The 20,707-nt window shown below is 39.5% G+C and overlaps 1 long non-coding RNA gene across 1 annotated transcript in view; it reads left to right on the top strand.

Annotated features, from left to right (window-relative positions):
- LOC130681423 (uncharacterized) overlaps positions 1-20,707 on the top strand; it is a 59,062-nt gene that overhangs the window by 17,324 nt on the left and 21,031 nt on the right. Inside the window, exon 2 of the long non-coding RNA XR_008994567.1 lies at positions 14,812-14,933. This is a non-coding gene — a long non-coding RNA (uncharacterized LOC130681423). The remainder of the gene's footprint in view (positions 1-14,811; positions 14,934-20,707) is intronic.

Raw genomic sequence — 20,707 nt, 5'->3', positions numbered from 1 at the left:
AAGTGTCACCCCTGGGTAGGAGCAGAGATGGGATTTGAACCCAAGCTTCAGATTCTGACCGTTAGATTTTGCTTGCAGCCAGAAACAGAATCAAGATGACTCAGTGGAACCTAGATTTTGGATGAAGTTTACATTCAAATTCCTGATAGCTAAGTGAACTTAACTCCTCTGAACCATTCTGAGTTAGTTTCTTCAACTAGAAAATGGCGATAAGATGACCCACCTTGCAGGCGTGCTTTCGAGACACAACTGAAGTAATACTCAGGGTCTGGCATGGATGTTCAGTGTACCTGGTGTTGAGCAAGACTCTCATTTGTCGGAGTATAACACATTTGAAGCCAGAACGGGTTGGGGTATTTGTTGTCATATTGCATCAAGAGAGCTGAGCAATGGGTTTATTTGGTATAATGAAGCTACTTCAGAAAAAAATGCTCTGTTTGCTAAATAGTAGGGCAGGCAACCTTTACAAAAATCTTACTTTTCAAATTGCATGATATAACTAAAAGAATACTCTAACTACAGAAGACTTAACCATCACTGACCAACTACCTCTTTCAAGAGGGAAACCTGATTCTTGTATGAAGTGAAACTGTAAATTAACTACTTCTAGTTCCACCATTGGAATATGCAGTCATGAAACTAAGAAAGGGCTAGGTCCTGAAGGCATGAATCCAGAGTTAAAGAAGTTGTTTTAGGGAAAATGGATACATTTGGATAAATCTGCAAAATATTGCCCAAAGAGCCTGAGTTTTCTACTTGCTTAGCCTTTTGATTCTATTATATGTATCATTTTGACATAGCCATAAAAGAGTGATTTGCGTAGGTGGAAATTTTGCTTCTTTGTAAGGAATTTTACTCGATGGATTTCAAGTATGCAGGAAGGCTTATTCATGTAATATTTAAAATAAAAAATTTTAATGTGACTAAGGTAGGAAATGAAAAAAAGGTAACAATTCTCTAAATGTCACTTCATTCAGCAGTGCACATTATCTGCATTTCTCCTCAGCAAGTGGGGAAAGGAAAAATGTCATGTACACACAAGGTTGACAAGTTGATTTCTCTTTGTGAGTACACATCTTTGCATTAAGAACCAGGAAAAAATATTAGTACTTTGTAGGTTTAAATGCTGAATTTACACCATTTGGGCTATTTAAAAATTGCTAAGAAGAGCATAGATGTAAAACATCAATATTTCTGGGATGTTTTGATATTTACCGGTGATGCTTTCCTAAGTATCACCTGCTGCACTGAAGGTAAATCATAATTTTAGGCATTATTATTTATTACCAGCATTTCTAGATAGAATATGTAAAATGTTAAAAATATGTCAAATTGGGGCGGAGCCAACATGGCGGCATGAGTAGAACAGTGGGAATATCCTCCCAAAAACATATATATTTTTGAAAATACAACAAATACAACTAATCCTAAAAGAGAGACCAGAAGACACAGGACAACAGCCAGACCACAACTACACCAGCGAGAACCCAGCGCCTGGTGAAAGGGGTCAGATACAAGCCCCGACCCAGCGGGACACAAGCACACCTCCCCACAGCTACCGGCGGGAGGGAGAGGGAGCCCAGGACTGCTGAACACCCAGCCCCAGCCATCCGGGCCAGAGTGCAGACACAGTGCATGTGTGGAGGGCTGGAAACTAGGGAAATAGGGCAGCAAGACCTCTGAGCAGGTGCCGAAGTTGATGCCCCTGTGACAAAGAAAAGCGGGGGCTTTTTGAAAGTCTTAAAGGGACAGGGACTTAACAGCTGGATGGAAACAGAACAGGTCACAGCCCAGTGGCTGGAAATTACAGGGAAACCGGGTGCACTAACCCCCTGGGCAACAGCTCTGAGACCTCTCATGGAGGTAAACAGCCAAACAGCCCCCCCCCCCCGTCCATTACCCCTCCAGGTGCTGCGAAAGCAGAGAAACAGCCTAAGGAAAACCACACCCACAGAAAGGCAGAAAGGAAAATTTCTAACACTTCGGCCAGAAAAGACACAAAGACCCAGCCCACACGCAATTACCCAACACAAGCCACTAGGGGTCGCAGTTGTCCCAGTAAAGAAAGGCCAGTAGCAAGTGAAAATTTTGGCCCTCCCAGCTGACAGTCAATAGCACCTGTCAACATGAAAAGGCAAAAAAATATGATCCAGACAAGACTAACCCAGACAGCTTCAGCATCTGCTACATCTTCCCCTGAGAAGGAATCTGGGGAGATAGATTTAGCCAGTCTACCTGAAAAAGAATTCAAAACAAAAGTCATAACCATACTGATGGACTTGCAGAGAAATATGCAAGAACTAAGGAAGGAGAATACAGAAATAAAACAAGCTCTGGAAGGACTTCAAAACAGAATGGACGAGATGCAAGAGACCATTAATGGACTAGAAAACAGAGAACAGGAACGCAGAGAAGCTGATGCAGAGAGAGATAAAAGGATCTCCAGGAATGAAAGAATTTTAAGAGAGCTGAGTGACCAATTAAAAAGGAATAATATACGCATTATAGGAATACCAGAAGAAGAAAAGAGAGAAAGAAGGATAGACAGTGTCTTTGAAGAAATAATTGCTGAAAACTTCCCCAAACTAGGGGAAGAAATGGCCTCTCAGACCACAGATGTACACAGAACTCCCATGACAAGGGATCCAAGGAGGGCAACACCAAGACACATAATAATTAAAATGGCAAAGATCAAAGACAAGGACAAAGTATTACAGGCAGCCAGAGAGAAAAAAAAGGTTACCTACAAAGGAAAACCCATCAGGCTATCATGAGACTTCTCAACAGAAACCCTACAGGCCAGAAGAGAATGGCATGATATACTTAATGCAATGAAACAGAAGGGGCTCGAACCAAGACTACTGTATCCAGCACGAATATCATTTAAATATGAAGGAGGGATTAAACAATTCCCAGACAAGCAAAAGTTGAGGGAATTTGTCTCCCACAAACCACCTCTACAGGGCATCCTACAGGGACTGCTCTAGATGGGAGCACTCCTAAAAAGAGCACACAACAAAACACCCAACATATGAAGAAGGGAGGAGGAGGAATAAGAAGGGAGAGAAATAAAGAATCACCAGACCGCGCATATAACAGCTCAACAAGCGAGTTAAGTTAGACAGTAAGATAGTAAAGAAGCTAACCGTAAACCTTTGGTAACCACAAACTTAAAGCCTGCAATGGCAATAAATTCATACCTTTCAATAATCACCCTAAATGTAAATGGACTGAATGCACCAATCAAAAGACACAGAGAAATAGAATGGATAAATAAGCAAGACCCATCCATATGCTGCTTACAAGAGACTAACCTCAAACCCAAAGACGCGCACAGACTTAAAGTCAAGGGATGGAGAAAGATATTTCATGCAAACAACAGAGAGAAGAAAGCAGGTGTTGCAATTCTGGTATCAGACAAAACAGACTTCAAAATAAAGAAAGTAACAAAAGACAAAGAAGGACATTACATAATGATAAAGGGCTCAGTCCATCAAGAGGATATAACCATTATAAATATATATGCACCCAATACAGGAGCACCAACATACCTGAAACAAATATTAACATAACTAAAGGAGGAAATAGAATGCAATGCATTCATTCTAGGAGACTTCAACACACCACTCACTCCAAAGGACAGATCCACCAGACAGAAAATAAGTAAGGACACAGAGGCACTGAAAAACACACTAGAACAGATGGACCTAATAGACATCTATAGAACTCTACATCCAAAAGCAACAGGATACACATTCTACTCAAGTGCACATGGAACATTCTTCAGAATAGACCACATACTAGGCCACAAAAAGAGCCTCAGTAAATTCCAAAAGATTGAAATCCTAACAACCAACTTTTCAGACCACAAAGGCATAAAACTAGAAATAAACTGTACAAAGAAGCAAAAAGGCTCACAAACACATGGAGGCTTAACAACACGCTCCTAAATAATCAATGGATCAATGACCAAATCAAAATGGAGATCCAGCAATATATGGAAACAAACGACAGCAACAACACTAAGCCCCAACTTCTGTGGGACACAGCAAAAGCAGTCTTAAGAGGAAAGTATATAGCAATCCAAGCATATTTAAAAAAGGAAGAACAATCCCAAATGAATGGTCTAATGTCACAATTATCGAAATTGGAAAAAGAAGAACAAATGAGGCCTAAGGTCAGCAGAAGGAGGGACATAATAAAGATCAGAGAAGAAATAAATAAAATTGAGAAGAATAAAACAATAGCAAAAATCAATGAAACCAAGAGCTGGTTCTTCGAGAAAATAAACAAAATAGATAAGCCTCTAGCCAGACTTATTAAGAGGAAAAGAGAGTCAACACAAATCAACAGTATCAGAAACGAGAAAGGAAAAATCACGACGGACCCCACAGAAATACAAAGAATTATTAGAGAATACTATGAAAACCTATATGCTAACAAGCTGGGAAACTTAGGAGAATTGGCAACTTCCTAGAAAAATACAACCTTCCAAGACTGACCCAGAAAGAAACAGAAAATCTAAACAGACCAATTACCAGCAACAAAATTGAAGTGGTAATCAAAAAACTACCAAAGAACAAAACCCCCAGGCCAGATGGATTTACCTCGGATTTTTATCAGACATACAGGGAAAACATAATACCCATTCTCCTTAAAGTTTTCCAAAAAAAAGAAGAGGAGGGGATACCCCCAAACTCATTCTATGAAGCTAACATCACCCTAATACCAAAACCAGGCAAAGACCCCACCAAAAAATAAAAAAATACAGACCAATATCCCTGATGAACGTAGATGCAAAAATACTCAACAAAATATTAGCAACCGAATTCAAAAATACATCAAAAGGATCATACACCACGACCAAGTGGGATTCATCTCAGGGATGCAAGGATGTCACAACATTTGAAAGTTCATCAACATCATCCACCACATCAACAAAAAGAAAGACAAAAACCACATGATCATCTCCATAGATGCTGAAAAAGCATTTGACAAAGTTCAACATCCATTCATGACAAAAACTCTCAGCAAAATGGGAATAGAGGGCAAGTACCTCAACATAATAATGGCCATATATGAAAAACGCACAGCCAACATTATATTGAACAGTGAGAAGCTGAAAGCTTTTCCTCTGAGATCGGGAACTAGACAGGGATGCTCACTCTCCCCACTGTTATTTAACATTGTACTGGAGGTCCTAGCCATGGCAATTAGACAAACAAAGAAATACAAGGAATCCAGATTGGTAAAGAAGAAGGCAAACTGTCACTATTTGCAGATGACATGATACTGTACATAAAAAAGCTAAAGACTCCACCCCAAAACTTCTAGAACTGATATCGGAATACAGCAAAATTTCAGGATACAAAATCGACACACAGAAATCTGTGGCTTTCCTATACACTAACAATGAACCAACAGAAAGAGAAATCAGGAAAACAACTCCATTCACAATTGCATAAAAAAAATAAAATACCTAGGAATAAACCTAACCAAAGAAGTGAAAGACTTATACTCTGAAAACTACAAGTCACTCTTAAGAGAAATTAAAGGGGACACTAACAGATGGAAACGCATCCCATGCTTGTGGCTAGGAAGAACTAATATCGTCAAAATGGCTATCCTGCCCAAAGCAATATACATATTTGATGCAATCCCTATGAAACTACCAGCAACATTCTTCAATGAACTGGAACAAATAATTCAAAAATTCATATGGAACCACCAAAGACCCCAAATAGCCAAAGCAATCCTGAGAAAGAAGAATAAAGTAGGGGGGATCTTACTCCCCAACTTCAAGTTCTATTATAAAGCCATAGTAATCAAGACAATTTGGTACTGGCACAAGAACAGAGCCACAGACCAATGGAACAGACTAGAGAATCTAGACATTAACCCAGACATATATGGTCAATTAATATTTGATAAAGGAGCCATGGACATACAATGGCAAAATGACAGTCTCTTCAACAGATGGTGCTGGCAAAACTGGACAGCTACATGTAGGAGAATGAAACTGGACCATTGTCTAACCCCACATACAAAAGTAAACTCAAAATGGATCAAAGACCTGAATGTAAGTCATGAAACCATTAAACTCTTGGAAGAAAACATAGGCAAAAACCTCTTAGACATAAACATGAGTGACCTCTTCTTGAACATATCTCCCCAGGCAAGGAAAACAACAGCAAAAATGAACAAGTGGGACTATATTAAGCTGAAAAGCTTCTGTACAGCAAAAGACACCATCAATAGAACAAAAAGGAACCCTACAGTATGGGAGAATATATTTGAAAATGACACATCCGATAAAGGCTTGACGTCCAGAATATATAAAGAGCTCACACGCCTCAACAAACAAAAAACAAGTAATCCAATTAAAAAATGGGCAGAGGAACTGAACAGACAGTTCTCCAAAAAAGAAATACAGATGGCCAACAGACACATGAAAAGATGCTCCACATCGCTAATTATCAGAGAAATGCAAATTAAAACTACAATGAGGTATCACCACACACCAGTAAGGATGGCTGCCATCCAAAAGACAAACAACAACAAATGGTGGCGAGGCTGTGGAGAAAGGGGAACCCTCCTGCACTGCTGGTGGGAATGTAAATTAGTTCAACCATTGTGGAAAGCAGTATGGAGGTACATCAAAATGCTCAAAACAGACCTACCATTTGACCCAGGAATTGCACTCCTAGGAATTTACCCTAAGAATGCAGCAATCAAGTATGAGAAAGACCAATGCACCCCTATGTTTATCGCAGCACTATTTACAATAGCCAAGAATTTGAAGCAACCTAAGTGTCCATCGATAGATGAATGGATAAAGAAGATGTGGTACATATACACAATGGAATACTACTCAGCCATAAGAAGAGGGCAAATCCTACCATTTGCAGCAACATGGATGGAGCTGGGAGGTATTATGCTCAGTGAAACAAGCCAAGCAGAGAAAGAGAAATACCAAATGATCTTACTCATCTGTGGAATATAAGAACAAAGGAAAAACTGAAGGAACAAAACAGCAGCAGAATCACAGAACTCAAGAATGGACTAACAGGTACCAAAGGGAAAGGGATTGGGGAGGATGGGTGGGTAGGGAGGGAGAAGGGGGGGTAGAAAAAGGGGGGTATTAAAATTAGCATGTATGGGGGGGTGGGAGAAAAGGGAGGGCTGTACAACACAGAGAAGACAAGTAGTGATTCTACAACATTTTGCTTCACTGATGGACAGTGACTGTAAGGGGTATAAAGGGGGGACCTGGTATAGGGGTGAGCCTAGTAAACAAAGTATTCGTCATGTAAGTGTAGACTAATGATAAAAAAAAAAAAAAGCAGTTCCTGTGTGGTGACCTCCAATGAGTTCTACACAATGATATAAAGGGTATATAAAAGTGTAGGCAAAGGGTCTGTTTCTGTTTATAGAGAGGATCAAAGCCTAACTGGGCTACCCCGAAAATGAACTAAGATACGGTATGAAAAAGAACTTCCAACATCAGCACTCTCTGGAAGACTCATGCCAGAAGATGATCATCAAAAAAACCCCAACAAAGATCCACACACTGCTACAGGTGTAGATGCACTCATCCCACCAGTTCCTGGAATTGCCATGGGAATGAAGAAGGAGATATCTAAGCTGGCCTGTGCATGCAGTAAAACAACAAATTTGACTGGATCTATACTGTTGGAACTCAAACAAGAATTAGGAGAAGTGCAAATTGTAGCACTCCAAAATCTTACAACTACAGACTATTTACTGTTAAAAGAACATATGGGATGTGAACAGTCCCCAGGAATGAGTTGTTTTAATTTGTCTGATTTCTCTCAGACTCTTCAGGTTCAGTTGGACAATATCCACCATATCATAGATAAGTTTTCACAAATGCCTTAGGTGCCTAACTGGTTTTCTTGGTTTCACTGGAGATGGCTGGTAATTACAGGTATGCTTTGGTTACGTAACTGTACTCCTATTATGTTAATGTGTGTGCGCAATTTAATTAGTAGTTTAAAACCTATACATGCTGAAGTTACTCTACAAGAAGATATGTCAAAGAAATAATCAATCCTCCCAGGTTTTCTTCCGCCTGCTACTTCTATAGCTTTTCTTCTTCCTACCTAATCACAACCTTTAAATAGAACTCGTGCCACATGTCGAATTTACCGAGTATCATAATTCTTCCAAGTGGTAAAGATACCTCAAGACAAATGCTGGGCATAGAAGCTACAGGGCATAAATATGCAAAGAAGTAAAAAGCTAACCTTTTCAAACAGTAAGGCTTCTCTCTCACTTACCAACTTTACATTTCCCTGTATGGCCCCGGAAGATGACTGGTTAGCCAGAGACGGGTAAGATTCCTCAAGGGAGGAACAACCTAAGACAGGCACAGTCGCAGGGGTGCCATCAGGTGAGAAATTGGGGATCAACAGAGGTGAGGCTTAGAACCTCCCCCCCACGTTCTGAGAGAAATCTTCTGCATACGTGGATGTTTTATTGCCCGTGTCTAGCTTGGATTAACACATAGTCTACAGGCACACACCTGATCATCTACATTTGCTCTCTTACAACACTAAACTATGTTTTCTACCTTTATCTTGTATCTACCAACCACTTCAGCATTTTATTAAAAATAATAATAATAAAGAGAGAAATGTGGTATCCATATAAATCAAGTATAAAAATAAAATGAATATTCATATTTGAACTGACTGTTTATAGTTCATAATGCATGAGCAAAACCGAAAGCTTCTGTGATGACTGCCCTTGTACTGTTCACCATGTAACTTATTCACTATGTAAGAATTTGTTCTCCATGTAAGAACTTGTTCGTTATGCTTCAGAAGATTGGAGACTGACGAAAATTAGGCTTGGGGTGGATTAATGATAGTGCATTGAGCATTGACCCACCTATACAGAATTTTATTGTTAACAACCATTTGATCAATAAATATGAGAGATGCCCTCAGACACACACACACACACACACACACAAATATATATATATATACTTCCAATTGTAAAATAAATAAGTAACGGGGATGTAATGTATAGCATAAGGAATATAGTCAAAATATTGTAACAACTTGGTATGGTGATAGCTGGTACCTAGAATTATCATGTATATATATGTTGAATCACTGTGTTGTACACCTGAAACTAATGTAATACTGTGTGTCAACTACCCTTCAATAAAAAATAATTATCTAAATAAAAAATATGTCAAAATGACTTGATACATAATTTTGCTCTTTCAAAAAATTGCTTTATATATAATTTTTGTTCTTTCTTCATTCAGAATGATCCACATAGAAAGATTCCTAGATCCCCATATAATTTTCGTTCTAAACTCTGCTCCTGTGAGAGCCTAGTCCTCAGAATAAATATGAAATACATAATTTTTCCCCTGAGGTCATCTGTAAGATGATTTCCCAAAAGAACAAAAAAATTGCTTTTAAACAAAGGATAAACATGGAGTTTTGGAAATTCTGATTAAACTTCTTTGAAAGTTTGAAGGCAAGGCAAAAGGGGACAAGCAAGACTGTAATAGAGTTCATCTTGCCAGCAGCATCTTATAGCATTTGCTCTCCTGAACACTAACTTCAGCTGTGATTTATTAGGGGACCAAGTTTGTGTCATTGAGCCCGATGTTCATAGACCTGGCTTCAAATCCTGATTTTACTCACAATTGAAAATGAGACTGGTGGTCAGGTCCTAGCCCGGATGGACATGATTGTCAGCCTGCACTTGGGAGAATGGCTGTCTGGAAAAACAGGGAGTGTTAACTTGCAGGTCAGGGACTCAAGTTCTTATCAGTGGAGTTTTTATCTGCATTGAGACGAGGAAGGAGTATGGTTCCTGACCTTCTCAGTGGGACACTTATTAAGTTGCCTGACAAAGTAGGGTAATACAATCCTAATGTCCTCCCAAGGAAGCTTTTGTCCTCTTTCTCTTTACTTTTCTTTTTTTTTCTGGTCACAGATTAAGAAAATGGCTAATTGTTATTAAAATTTTGAAAAAGAAATAACTCTGGGACTTGGAATGTCTGTGTAAGATCTTAAAGGCAGTCAGTTTTTGCTTCCTGGCGTTTACTTGCCCTGTGCAGCTTATGAATAGTTTCCACGTGGCTGCTGCTTCAGTACAGGACTCTGGTAAGAGCATGGGGAAATTAGTTCTATAGAAGTCTGTCAGTGTAGGCATAATGTGTATGCCTAAGTGTAATTTTTAAAAAAATAAATGGTCTAGAGAAGGAGGGTTGTGTGCTAACTTGCATGGACCACATGGAAAGCAGATTTACAAAAATTTTTACAGTCTGAGATAAGACAAAAGAGCCAATCAATGTTATTAAATTCAATGCTGAATTTAAGAGAAGAGACATATAAAAGGATCTGACTAGGGTTTAATGCTAATTTATTTTTAGATCTTGGAATCTCTGTTCCCTTAACAAGTGACTGCCTCCTTTTGGTTGAATGTCTATTTGGTTGAATAATAATGGAGGAAATGATGGGAAGAGTCTCTTAGGGATAGGTATCCCCCTTATTACGGCATAATTGTGGGGAAGGGGACCATGGGGTTACTTTATTTGAATTCTCAGTGGATCTTTTTTCGTAGAGAGGGAGGCTGCTTTGGACAGATGGTCTCTTTCCCTCAAGGAAAGGCCATCTCATCCATAGAAAAAGTAGGTATTATCAGGAATAAATTATGATTCAGCTACCCTGTCTTGATAATCACTGAATAGGGGTATCAAGATCCTGACTTTTATTTAACATAACCCTTTCAAAGCACTTACTAAGGGCCAAGCACTATTCTAAAGACTATACAAATATTCATTCATTTATTCCTCAACCCTACGAAGTAGGCACCATTTCTCAGATAAGGAAACTTTGGTACAGAGAGGTTGAGCCAAAGGTCAAATATCTAGTAAACCAGAGAGGATTCAAACCCAGGCAGCCCTGCTCTGGGGTCCTCGCTCAATCCAGGCTGACTGACGGTGATGCAACCTGACTGAGTAGCCTTTCCTTGCTGCATGCAGACTCGCTCTGAGTGAACAGGATTTTAGTGACTGACCTGCCACCTAGAAATAAAGTTGGGTATAACCCTTTCACCCCAAGAATGTTTGCTGTCATTTTCTTTGGTCACACTGAATCCATAGCGAACTTGCCCAGGACTGAAACCCATTGGCAAGACAGGCTTTTTTTCCCACAATTCGTCACGTAGCTTTTCCTGAACCCTTGAGGGTAGCTGCCCCTGTTACATTGATAAACCTGTATTATAAACTACCTTTCCCTTGATTGCTTCCCTTATAATATGTCAGCTTTGTGAGACAGGTTTATACCTTGTCTTCTTGCAGCCTCTGCCTAGCAAAATGCCTGATCCAAAGCAGGTACTCAAAGGCACTACGTGAGGTTTGTTGACTGCATTGGTCCAGTTGACCTTTGCTGCCAGGCTTCTGTGGACCTCTCCGCTATTGCAACGAGCAAAGACTCTTTCTTCTCTGCCTGAGGGAATAGAGTCTGTGACTAACTGTACAAAGTTAGGAAGAAGCTTTACTTGTCCAACAAAATTTAATGATTATTAGAGATCCTAAAATAGAAATAGGGAAGAAACAGATTTTTTTATTTGGAGAAACTCCCCAAATAGCTATTAAACACCAATTTCACAGAAGAAAGTATAGGGACTTTAACTGCCACTAGACCCATCTTGCCTACTGTATGGTGCCTTAAAAAAATAAAATAGTACCAAAAAAGAGGTTATTAATAGAGTAGAAGTCATTTAAGAGTAGAAAAGATTTCCTCGTATTTTTCCTGTTTGTAATTTGTGATATCTAAATTATAGAGGACATGGCATAGTAACAAGCTTCCTTTGACCTAATGTCCAACATTTCCCAAATAACCTAAATATTCTAACTTCTTAGCCCTCACCCAATGTGCTCACTCATTCTAATAATCTCTGCTCCCTGGAGTCTTCCAAGCCCTGTCTCTCCCTCACTGTCATCTGAGGGAATTCTCAATTTTTATGTGGTTGTCTTTGTCTCCCTCCCACATGACTACACATGAATGCACGTGCACACACGTACACGGGGGGAGAGATTTTGTCTTCTTTAAGCTCTTCCTCTCCTCTCCACAGTTTCAGAGTAAAGATCAGAAGAGAGCAGGGCTGTTTTTAGATGTGGAGGCAGGAGATAATTGAGGATTAAAATTGGCTGCTCTTCACCTTCTAGATGCATGGTGTTTTCTTATCTGCTTGTAAGAGAGGGTTAAGGTTTCTTCAGCTAGTAAGAGTTATTTTCAGAAGTCCAAAGGATTTCCCACCAAGAGTGGGTTGGACTGTTTGCTGAAGCAGTGAGGATTACAAGCAACCTAGGGAGAGTATTTGTAGGGCTGACCTCTAAGAGGGCTCCATGTTAGCTGTGGCCCTGCTTTTAAGGTTTCAAATGTCGGGTTATTTCCACATCTGATAGGTATATCACTGTTTAAAAAATAAACTAAAAATTTGAGAATCATCACATCCTTGACAAGATCTATCCTTTTCTAAGGACGGATGTTGCAGCTGTCTAATAATGAGTTACAACACTCCACAGCTGTCTAGGCAGGAAATGAAGAAAATTATCCAGGCTGTCTCAGAATGGGGGTTTGGGGAGTGGCAGAGGGTGTAAGGTCTTGTTGCTATGGACTATTCTGGAATCAGGGCTGTGAGCCTGTCTGATCAATTGTATCTCATAATACAGGGTCCTTGGCTCTCAGATTTCAGATACCATTGAAAAATTTGAAACATTTAAAATCAAACAGCATGGTAATGCAGATTCCAGAAAGTGAATTCGAGTAGGAAAATATGTCTATTTTTGACAGCAACCAGGGTTCCTTTCTTCATCTTCACATCCAATGGATAAACTGCATTAAGAAAATGACTATCTGAGTTACCTCAAAGTCAAATGTGATGGAGTTGTGACCACAGGAGTATCACTCAGTAGTCAGCATTCCAGAAGCAACTGTTGATATGTTTACAAAGAATGTGGCTCACTGAATAGCCATTTTGTGTGCCCTCCATGCTGCTTCATAAAGTTGTATTCCCATGCACAGCTAAGATTACCCCTCCCCTGTAGAAACCTTTGGTGGGTCCACATTGTCCTCAACAGGATTGCTTCTCAAACAATAATATGCATATGAATCCCCTGGGGAGCTCATAAAAATACAGATTCTGATATCGATGGTCTGGGGTAGGCCTTGGGCTTCTGCAAGCCTAACAAGTTTCCAGGTGTCCTGAGGCTGTTCTTCCTTTAAGCAGAGTAGCAGGGTTCTACAAGACAGGCTTAACAGTGGCAGCAATGCACACTTACCTTCCAAGCAACCTCCTGGCTACCATTCTCTGGCCTTTCCAGAGAATATTAGTATTTTTGTTTTCCCAGATACATGTACACACTCATGCTTTGGGAATATTAGTTCCTATCAGCGTCTTACTTGTCTTTACCCAAAGAGCACACATTCTCCATAAGCCCTTCTCAGACTTGTCTCTACCCCACCCACCCATTAGAATCACTCTTTCCCTGTCCTGCTTGCTCTTGCATTTTAGTTGGCAATCAACTTTGCAATTTACTACTTTCTGCCAGATTATACATACTGGGTGTGTATGTGTCTCTCCTAAATGACTGTAAACCTTTGGTGGATAGCAATCTCATTCTCTACACCTCTGCCTTGCCTGTAGCATTTTGCAGAATTCCTGCATAGAGCAGGTGGCAATAAAAGTTTGCTTCAAGTGAATAAAATTCACAAATTGTATAAAATTACTTCTCTAGATGGTTTTTTCTTGAATAGCTGAAACTTACTGGCATTCAGAGAAACCTCTTCAATGTTGTTTCCACTTACTCCTTGGTAAGTGGAAATTACTCCTGGGTGTTTTTTTAAAAAGGTTTTGACTTAGAGGATCTATGAATGTGACTAAGTAGGCTAAGCTCCTTGAAGGGGCACCCCAGCTGAGAATCACAAGCGAAAGCTGAGGCTGCTTCCTTTGCTGACCATATTAACTGGGTTTTCATTGTTGCCAATGAAAGCCACTTGTGTGGCCTGTCTAACAGGAAGTGTCTTACTCCTTTCTCATTAGACTTCTAAAATTAGCCTTATTTTGCCCAGCCTGAAGATTCATGAGGTGTGCCACCTTTTCGGTTTTCAGTGAGAATGGAAGGTCTGTTTCTAGAGCCAGGTAGGACAATCCTAGTTGGGAAATATTAATGCACAAGCTTTCTGAATCAGAGTGACCTGGGCTCTGATTGTGGTACTGCAAAGTGTTCACTTTGTTATCCTGAACATGTTATTTAGCCAATTTGTGGCTCAGTTTTCACATCTCATAATGGGGTAAATCATACTCCTCTGAAGGATTATTGATATTAAATGGAAGGATGTGTATCCATTACTTGGCATGTAGACCGGCAACAAACAGCGGTAGGTGTTATTACAAATAGCTTTCTGACACATTGTCAGTCAATCCTTCGGTGGTTAAAGTCCATCACCCATGTTGACTGATCAGAGCTCAGCTATTAAAAGTTGGTGATGTGAGAGGGGCTCTTGACTTGAGCATCCAAGTTCTGCTTCACCCTCAGAGCTCTGGTCACTCCTTTGTGCTCTGCCACTGGCTCTTAGTAGTGGCAGAAGCAATAGCTTCACTGGTGACCTGATTGCATTCCAAGTCCACCAAAATTGGGACTTTTTAATCTCCTCTGGATCACGGACTCATTTCAAAAACTCATGAAAGCTATTAACCTTCTCCGAGGTAAAAAGATGCACGTATTCATACAATTTTGCTTTTATCTTCTAGGGGTTGATGAGTCCCAGGATAAAAGCCACAGGTTTCTGGATCTGCTTATAAACTATGGTTCCTCATGAGGCAAGAAGCCAGTAATAACACCACAATGTTGAGCCGGCACAATAGAAGACCAGGTAGGTTAGTGAGAAGATGGAAAGACTCACTAACCCTCCCCCAACTCATTTTCCTTGCTCAGGAAAACCTAGAGCAAAGATGGCTACTTGAAGTGGGGCAAGGAGAGTGGTTTGAAAACATTTCCTATTATATCTTGTGCTGGGATTTACTGTCATTCAAACATATCTGGGTTTCTGATATAAAAAGGTATCTGATACAAAGTGATGATCTCAGGAAGGTTTGCAATGTAAGTGAATAATATCCCAAGTTCAGAAATTTCTTTTTTAGATGTGGAAGGGAAGTGTTTCTAAGCAGCAAAGTATACTGTTCCCCATTGATCGTGGTCCAGGTGGTAGATTTCTGTGTAGAGCTGACTTGCATTAAAAAACACCAACACAGTGAATGTGGAAACATATCCAGGCCTTGTTCATTGGTTCCCATTTTCATACTTCCTGAGTGGGCTGGGAGACATGGAAAAACAGCGCAAATTCAATTTAACAGTCCAGTAAGTGCCAAGGAAATTACCACATCTCTGAAACTAAGTGTTTTAAACAAGATTTTTCAGATGGTAAAGAAAAGACAAATTCCTTGTTTGGTAAACAGCTAACACTTTACACATTAATCGTCCACCAGACATTAAGTGCAATCAAAGGTTCCGTTTTAGTTCAAATACAACTTATGTCCCCCAATTAATTACTTACAGGACTATATAGTTTGTATTTTTAAATTAATTTTCTGCTTCCCAGATGTCTTATTATAGGGATGCTGTGACCCTTCATAGAGAGGCTGGTTCTCTTATCACAGTGTTTTCAAGGCTTCTTGGGGTGTGAAAAAATGCAGTTTAAGTACCACTTGCCATGTTGGACCCAATGAGGAATTTCTGAAGTTGGAATGCGGTTCTTACACTTAAGTGGGCTATATTCCTGGCAAAGAGGCTGTGAATTCAGAAGACGTAATTCAAATATGATTTTTTCCAGAGGAACATTATCATACTGCAGTTATCTCCCTGACCAAATGTCAAGTCTTAGTGAATTCACAGAAATGAGGCTATCATACTAGTAAAGAACCTCAAAGGTAACCCAGGTCAGTTCTCTTTCTTGAGTCAGAAAAGTGTTCTTCTCACTTCTCAGATGAAACAAGTGAAACGTATTTAGGGGCTGAGTGTTCTGCTGATATACAAACCAGGGGTGAGGCTTTTGGAGGAGGAGGGGAAGGTCTAGAATGGCACATCTGATAAAACTTTCTGCAATGGTAAAGATGTTCCATATCTGCCCTGTTGAATACAGTAGCCACTAGCTTTGTGTGACTAGGAACTGAAATTTCAGTTTATAAAATTTTAGTTGATTTAAATTTAAGCATAAGTAATCACATGTAGATAGCACAGGTAAATTAAACCTACTTCCAACCATTTAGAAAGGCAAGGGTTAGGTAACAAAGTGAAAAGTATAACCAAGAGGATAAAATCTGCTGAGATAACGACCTTGCTTACTGAATTACTCATTTCATAATGAAGTTTAAGATCATCAATCTGCTGGTCAATACCAAGGAATCTTAATAGTTTATAGCATGATAAAGTTTCAGAGCCATTTAAAAAATTGTATAGTACAGGGAAGAAAAGGCACATGGAGAATCCTAAAGGCATGAACAAGTACCAAATGAAACACTTAGACTTAGGACAAGAAATGAATGCAATATCTTGTGATAGAGTTAGGACACATTTTAAAGAAAAATTTCTTTAGAATAGAGGAATTTACCATGAAAAATTGTGGGATATATTTTGAAAAACAAAACTAAAAATGGTTTTCACTGTGGCTAGCCTTAGGACTAAAGGCAAAAATTACACTTCTTGTACTTCTTTCCATTAATTTGGTTTTACTTTCAATTTTAACATATCTACTTAAAAATTATAATAAAAAGCAAGAAACATAACCTCTTAACAAATTTTTAAGTGCATTACAATTCTGGTATCTATAAACACAATGTTGTATAGCAGATCTCTAGAAATTTTTCATCTGCATGTCTGAAACTTTTTACCTATTGAACAGCAACTCCTTATTTCCCTCTTCCCCAGCGTCTGGTAACCACAATTCTACTTTCTGCTTTGATGAATTTAACTATGTAGATACCTCATTTAAAGGGAATTGTGCAGTATTTATCCTTCTGGAACTTGCTTATTTTCAATAAGCATAATGTCCTTAAGATTCATGCATGTTGTACACATGATAGGATTTCCTTACCTTTTAAGGCTAAATAGTATTTTATTGTATGTATATGCCACACTATCTCTTTTCATTCACCAGTCAATAGATATTTAGGTTGTTTCTACCTCTTGGCTATTGTAAACAATGCTGTAATGAATGTGGGGGTGCATGTTTCTTTTGAAGAGCCTGATTTCAATTTTCGGGGGATAAATAAATAAATCACAGAAGTGAGATTACTAGATTACTAAAAAAATTTTTTTAAAGAATCTCCTTACTGTTCTTCATAATGATTTTTCTGTTCTCATTTCTGATTCTGTTTATGTGTGTAGACTCTCTTTTTTCTTGATAAGTCTGATTAGGGGCTTATCTATTTTGTTTATTTTCTCAAAGAACCAGCTCCTGCTTTCATTGATTCTTTCTATTGTTTTATTCTTCTCAATTTTATTTATTTCTGCTTTAATGTTTATTATGTCTCTCCTTCTATTGACTTTGGACCTCGTTTGTTCTTCCTTTTCTAGTTTCATTAATTGTGAGTTTAGACTGTTCATTTGGGATTGTTCTTCTTTCCTGAAGTAGGCCTGTATTGCAATATATTTCCCTCTTAGCACAGCCTTTACTGCGTCCCACAGATTTTGTGTTGTTGAATTATTGTTGTAATTTGTCTCCATATATTGCTTGATCTGTTTTTATTTGGTCATTGATCCATTGATTATTTAGGAGCATGTTATTAAGCTTCCATGTGTTTGTGGGCTTTTTCATTTTCTTTGTGTAATTTATTTCTAGTTTCATACCTTTGTCATCTGAGAAACTGGTTGGTACAATTTCAATCTTTTTAAATTTACTGTGGCTCTTTTTGTGGCCTAGTATATGATATATTCTTGAAAATGTTCCATGTGTGCTTGAGAAGAATGTGTATCCTGCTGCTTTTGGATGAAGTGTTTTGTAGATGTCGGCTAGATCCATCTGTTCTAATACATTGTTCAGTGCCTCTGTCTCTTTACTTATTTTCTGTCTGGTGGATCTGTCCTTTGGGGTGAGTGGTGTGTTGAAGTCTCCTAAAATGAATGCATTGCATTCTGTTTCCCCCTTTAATTCTGTTTGTATTTGTTTCACATATGCAGGTGATCCTGTGTTGGGTGTATAGATATTTATAATAGTTATATCCTCTTGTAGGACTGATGCTTTTATCGTTAAGTAATGTCCTTCTTTGTCTCTTGTGACTTTATTTGTTTTGAAGTCTATTTTGTCTGATATAAGTACTGCAACTCCTGCTTTTTTCTCCTTATTAGTTGCTTGAAATATCTTTTACCATCCCTCTACTTTCAGTCTGTGTATGTCTTTGGGTTTGAAGTGAGTCCCTTGTAGGCAGCATATAGATGGGTCTTGTTTTTTTATCCATTCAGTGACTCTGTGTCTTTTGATTGGTGTATTTAGACCATTTCGTTTAGGGTGATTATTGACAGGTATGTACTTATTGCCACTGCAGGCTTTAGATTTGTGGTTACCAAAGGTTCAAGGGTAATTCCCTTACTATCTAACAGTCTAATTTAACTCACTTAGTATGCTGTTACAAACACAACCTAAAGGTTCTTCTTTTTTTTCCCCTCCTTTTTCTTCCACCTCCATTCTTTGTATGTTATGAATCATATTCTGTACTCTCTGTCTATCCCTTGGGTGACATCTATTTAACTTTAGGAATACTTCCATCTATAGCAGTCCCTCCAAAATACACTGTAGAGGTGGTTTGTGTTAGGTAAATTCTCTCAGCTTTTGCTTATCTGAAAATTGTTTAATCCATCCTTCAAATTTAAATGATAACCTGGGTGGGTAGAGTATTCTTGCTTCAAGGCCTTTCTGCTTCATTGCATTAAATACATCATGCCACTCCTTCTGGCCTGTAAGGTTTCTGTTGAGAAGTCTGATGATAGCCTGATGGGTTTCCCTTTGTATGTGATCTTTTTTCTCTCTCTAGCTGCTTTTAAACATCTGTCTTTATCCTTGATCTTTGCCATTTTATTTATTATATGTCTTGATGTTGTCTTCCTTGGGTCCCTTGTGTTGGGAGATCTGTGCACCTCTATGGCTTGAGAGACTATCTCCTTCCCCAGATTGGGGAAGTTTTCAGCAATTACCTCCTCAATGACACTTTCTATCCCTTTTTCTCTTTCTTCTTCTTCTGGTACCCCTATAATATGAATATTGTTCCATTTGGATTGGTCACACAGTTCTCTCAATATTCTTTCATTCTTAGAGATTCTTTTTTCTCTCTGTGCCTCAGCTTCTTTGTATTCCTCTTCTCTAATTTCTATTCCATTTACTGTCTCTTTTACTACATCTAATCTGCTTTTAAATCCTTCCATTGCATGTTTCATTTCAGATATGGAATTTCTTAATGATTGAATCTCCTTTTTAAATTCGCTCCTGAGTTCTTGAATATTTTTCTGTACTTTCATAAGCATGTTTATAATTTTTATTTTGAACTCTCTTTCAGGAAGATTGGTGAGTTCAGTTTCATTTGGCCCTTTTCCTGGGGTTTGTGAGATTTTGGTCTGAACCATGTTCTTTTGACATTTCATATTTCTGTGTGGTGCCTACTCATACCCAGAAGATCTAGTCTCTGGAAGTGCTGAGCCCCTAGAGTGAGGTTGGGGGTCATAGGGGAGCAGTGCTGGTGCCTGGTGGGAGGAAAGATCTGTTTCCTGATTCCTGTCTCCAGTGCCTGTCTCCGGTGTCAGAGCCAGTGGGCCAAGCACACAGGTGTAAGCCTCTGTGCTTTGCATCTCTAGCTGTTGCAGGTGGGGTCTCCCTCTGGCTGGCCTGACTCAAGCACAGTGACTATCAGTTTGCCAACTGGTGCTGGCAGGCTAGGAAGGAGGTGCAGAAGGCAGGGTCCTCGGAGCTGAGTAGGCAGCCAGAGGAATGGAGCACCTGAAGCTCTTCAAAGACCAGCTGGGCCGAGCATGCCCAGGCAACCTTGTCCAGCTCTCCCTTCTCCCGTGCAGCAAGCTCCATGCAAACCCTGCCCCTTCAGCCATCCTCTCCCTGCTAGGAAGCCTCTCAGACCACCTTCCTTTCCTCTGACACAGAGCAGCTGGATGTGGATCCCCTCCTCCTCAAACAGCTGGAATCTCAGTCTCTCAAGTACTCCACCTGTCTCAACTCCCCAGTGTCCAGGGCACCACACAATATAGGTTTCTGCTCACAAAGCAGACCTCCAGGGCTAGGTGTTCAGCAGTCCCAAGAATCTACCCCCTCCCTGCTCCATTTCTATTCCTCCCACCAGTGAGCTGGGGTGGGGGAAGGGCTCGGGTCCCGCTGGATTAAGGCTTTCATATGTTGCCCTGTTTCATGAGGTCTGCTCTGTTTGTGAGGTCTGTATGCAGTCTGGTGGTTCAGCCTTCTTTCTTGTTGCTGTTTTAGGGTTAGTTGTATTAATTAACTATATTTTCATACAATTTGTGGTTTTGGGAGTTCTCCATCTCACCTCTCACGCTACCAAGTTGAATCCCTTCCTCCCTCTATGTTTTGTTCTAGAAGTTTTACAGTTTCAGGTCTTACATTTAAGTCTTTAATCCATTTTGAGTTGACTTTTG

This window comes from Manis pentadactyla, chromosome 17, assembly GCF_030020395.1.
Source record: "Manis pentadactyla isolate mManPen7 chromosome 17, mManPen7.hap1, whole genome shotgun sequence".
Taxonomy (NCBI): Eukaryota; Metazoa; Chordata; class Mammalia; order Pholidota; family Manidae; genus Manis; species Manis pentadactyla.
Note: the sequence above shows the minus strand (reverse complement) of the source record. Positions and strands in the feature narration are given on the sequence as shown.